General features: G+C 39.3%; 1 pseudogene; it reads right to left on the bottom strand.

The window, feature by feature from the left end:
* Positions 1 to 3,179: 3,179 nt before the first annotated feature.
* LOC147029573 (general transcription factor II-I repeat domain-containing protein 2B pseudogene) lies at positions 3,180 to 4,508 on the bottom strand (annotated as a pseudogene).
* Between the last annotated feature and the right edge of the window lie 234 nt (positions 4,509 to 4,742).

Below are 4,742 nucleotides of genomic sequence, written 5' to 3'. Positions count from 1 at the left end.
CTTAGCACAGCAGCTCTGCAGACTTGACAGCCTTTTCCACAGGTTGAGTCTGAGCATCTCCTGATTTCCCTTTGCTGTGCGCACTTTTATATTCTCTGCCCCCAACCTCACACTGTGGCATACCACACCCCTCACCTCTTACTCATCATTGGTCCGGATATCCAATTGTTAGGTGGAGGACAACCCCCTCCGATTTGTCTCCTCGCGACAGACCCCCCCCCCTTCTTTTTGACCAGCTGGAGCATGGTTTTCCCACGCAGTCCAGTGCTTCAAGACCTAACCAGATGATTTTAAATGGCATAAAAGACAGATTACAGAGGGTAGAACATTACATAAGGTATTAAAGGGATGGTGGTTTTTAAACACACAGTAGTGATGTTGGACGTTGTTTGTCCATACATAAAGCGACACATATATATATATATATATATATATATATATATATATATATATATATATATATATGTATATGTGTATGTATATGTATATATATATATATATATATATATATATATATATATATATATATATATGTATATGTGTATATATATATATATGTGTATATATATATATATATATATATATGTATATGTGTATATATATATATATATATATATATATATATATATATATATATATGTATGTATTTATATATATATATATATATATATATATATATATATATATATATATATATATATATATATATGTATATGTGTATATATGTATATGTGTATATATATATATATATATATATATATATATATATATATATATATATATATGTATATGTGTATATATATATATATATATATATATATATATATATATATATATATATATATATATATATATATATATATATATATATATATGTATATATATATATATATATATATATATATATATATATATATATATATATATATATATATATATATATATATATATATATATATATATATATATATATATATATATATATATATATATATATATATATATATATATATATATATATATATATATATATATATATATGTGTATATATATGTGTATATATATGTATATATATGTGTATATATATATATATATATATATATATATATATATATATATATATATATATATATGTGTATATATGTATATATATATATATATATATATATATATATATATATATATATATATTAAATCATCACAACTGCATCACCTCACACTTATTCAAATACATTTAATACAGAGATAACTAAAATGTGCTAAGCAATGTTAATCCCGAGAAGTCATTTCCACAACAATATTTTCAACTGAAAAGTGTGATATTTTCGGGACTTAAGGGTGTTGATAGCAAAGGGATGCATTGTTTTTTCTACAAGAGTGAGGCTCATGCAAGATTAAGGTTGAACTGATAGTGGGGGTAATGGGGCAACAATTGGGCACAACCAGCAAGGGAATGAACAACCAGGAAAATAGGTGAGAGAGTAGGGGAAGAAACACTGAAACTTCTTGGTAAGAGGACCAGATTAGGCATGATTAATGAGGGTAATAAATGTATTTATTTATATACAGCCTGTGGCTGCTTTGCTGCATCATTTTCTGGGGGCACAGCTGTGCCGCTGATGCAATGCCCCTGTTACCAGCACACTGGTACTCATTTTGCCGATCTCAGAGGGATGGCAGGCTGGGTCAACCCACCTGGTGTTAATTCAACGGTTTGACAGGGGCTTGAACTCAAGACCCTAAGATTTTAAGCCAGCCACCCGAACCGTTAAGCCAACACCAGACTTGGGGGGTAATGAAGATCATGATGGATTGGTGTGGGAGTGATATGAGGTGGTGATGCACTACTGACTTGAAGCCCTGGAGGGATGAGTGCAAAATAATGGCTTCTGGATGGCAGTTCCATAGATGAGAGAAGCAAGGAACAAATGAGTTGAGGTGTGCAGTCAGCCTGGAATTTGAAAATTTAACCAGGTGGGGGTGATTTAAAGAATGCGTGTATCTCGAAAAACATACAATTTTGTGACATGCCATGTCCAGATTGGATATGGAGCATGCTCCAAGATGCAGCACGCCCTTGCATCACTGCACCAAATGGAAATATAGTCTGATTCCTGACCCCAGAGGAAACTGAATCCAAGTGAGCTTACTGTCAACTGAGCTATCCTGCCACTCCTGACGTTACCCAGATTTTGTTTTTAAATTATGTAAAATAGTTTTGAAACATGCACAAGGAAGTGGAGGAACCATCCTTTGTTTTGTGATTCGTGTGTAAATTACAATACGACGTATGTCTTTGTCTTACGTGTTTCAATGTCGTGGATATTTCGTGGGTAAGACAACAATTTAAAGATAAATAGCAGTTAGAAAAGTGTCGTGGGCCACATGTCCCAACACATCTGCATCCCGCATCGCCTTTTGGCTGGACTGCACCCTGAGGCTGGACGGTATTTCCCTCAGACCGAGGAGCAGTGCGGTTCGCCAGAAGGCATTCTCAGTGTGGTTCTCCATGAGGCATTCTCAGTGTGGTTCTCCATGAGGCATTCTCAGTGTGGTTCTCCATGAGGCATTCTCAGTGTGGTTCTCCATGAGGCATTCTCAGTGTGATTCTCCATGAGGAATTCTCAGTGTGATTCTCCATGAGGAATTCTCAGTGTGATTCTCCATGAGGAATTCTCATTGTGGTTCTCCATAAGGCATTCTCAGTGTGGTTCTCCATGAGGCATTCTCAGTGTGGTTCTCCATGAGGCATTCTCAGTGTGGTTCTCCATGAGGCATTCTCAGTGTGATTCTCCATGAGGCATTCTCAGTGTGGTTCTCCATAAGGCATTCTCCAGCTCAAGCATGGAGAGGTGGGGTGCAGGTAGTCCCAGAGTGAATAAGGGGGTGGTGAGCATAGAGTGAACTGTGTGGTGCAAATGGTTGAAGAACAAAGAGAACAGGGCTGCAACCAGAGTGGGGTAGAGAATGTGAGCTACCAGGGTGAACGGCTCTTTTAAAAATACAGCACTGCTGGAGACCCCTGACACACAACAACTCTTGCTGCCCGCCGGATTTGCATGGTTGAAGCATGCTCTAAGTTAGGGGTGGGGAACCTTTTTCCTGTCAAGGGCCATTTCGACTTTTAGAACATCCTTCGAGGGCCATGCAAACTTATTGAACACATATATCGGACTCAGCTAATGCGATGGCTGGAACTGTTTCTCTTTGGCGAGGCGTTTGGTGTCAGGTGGTAGTGATGATGATGCGACTCGCAGCTGGTTTTGCACGTTTGGGTCAGTCAGTCTTGAGCGGAACCGAGTCTTTGCAAGAGTCAGTTTTGAAAAGAACTGCTCACAGCTGTAGGTCGTCCCAAACATTGATGCAAACTTCAGTGCATGTCTCCTCAGAATGGGAAAATCCTCAGCACGTACATACAGTTTGTAGAACTCGAGCAAAGGGAGGTTGTTGTACCGAGCTTTGAGCTCATCATTGCTTTGCACCTCAATGATTTCGTGTTGTCGGTTGTCAGTCACATCAACTGGTTCCACATTAAACGGCGTGGCAAATATGTTCAGTTCCCTTTGTTTACTTTTCATGTCCTGGAACCTCTCTCCAAATGCCTGGAGGAGTTTTGCACACTCAGCAGCATATTCAGATGTCACGGCAGGCTTTTGTTCTTGCAGAGTGGGAAAGTGGACAGTGTTTCCCCTTTCCAGTTGCACTTGCCACAGTTTTAGTTTAGCTTCAAATGATTTCACATTTGATTGCAGAGAGCTGACAAGCTGGTTGGGACCTTGGAGCTTGACGTTCAGCTCTGACAGGTACTTGGTAATGTCCACCATGAAGCCCAAATCACACAGCCACTTGCTATCACTGAGTTCCATGATAGGTTTCCCCTTCATCTCCATGAACTGTTTCACTTCTTCTCTCAGTGAGTAAAACCGTGTGAGCATATTTCTGCGACTCAGCCACCGCACCTCACAGAGGTAAACCAGATCTCCATACTCTGACTCGAATTCACTCAGTCGCTTCTTGAACTGGCGACTGTTCAGCCCTCTGCTTTTGATGACGTTTATGGTGGAAACGACAGTTGTCATCACATTTTTGAGCTTCAGGGACTGTGCACACAGATTCTCTTGGTGTATGATACAGTGGCATACAACTAACTCACTTTGATCGAGACTGAGACGACTCATTTCTTTTTTGACCTATGCAGTCAATCCCTTTTGCGCGCCAACCATGGCTGGGGCTCCATCCGTGGCCAGGCCACTTAAGTTGTCAAACTCCAGTTCGAATTTGTTCATAGCCAAAACAACTTGCTCAAACAAATCCTCACCTTTGGTGGTGCCATGCATGGCTTGCAAAGACAGTAACTCCTCGCTCGTATCAAACTCAGCTGTAATCCCCCGCACAAAAATGGCGAGTTGGGCGGTGTTTGTTATGTCCGTTGTCTCATCGCAGGCCAGAGAGAAAAACTGGAAATCTCTTGCGGTGTCCTTCAGTGTTTTCTCAATATGTTGCGCCATTTCAGTAATCCAATCTGAGACAGTTCTTTGAGACAAACTGCCACTTTGGAACAAGGCACTCCTTCACAAATTCTCCTTCTGAATGCGACATCAGCTTCTTAGCGATTAGCTCACTCACCACAAAACTAGCATGCGTAGTGTTGTCTCGGTCAGATTGTGGTCTTATGAAGACTGCTTGTTGAGCACCAAAACTCCGCCGAAGAGCGTTAACTTTATCCAAGCGCATTTGTCCTT

This window comes from Eptatretus burgeri, chromosome 3, assembly GCF_056783735.1.
Source record: "Eptatretus burgeri isolate ZD-2024b chromosome 3, Ebu_testis_v1, whole genome shotgun sequence".
Taxonomy (NCBI): Eukaryota; Metazoa; Chordata; class Myxini; order Myxiniformes; family Myxinidae; genus Eptatretus; species Eptatretus burgeri.
Note: the sequence above shows the minus strand (reverse complement) of the source record. Positions and strands in the feature narration are given on the sequence as shown.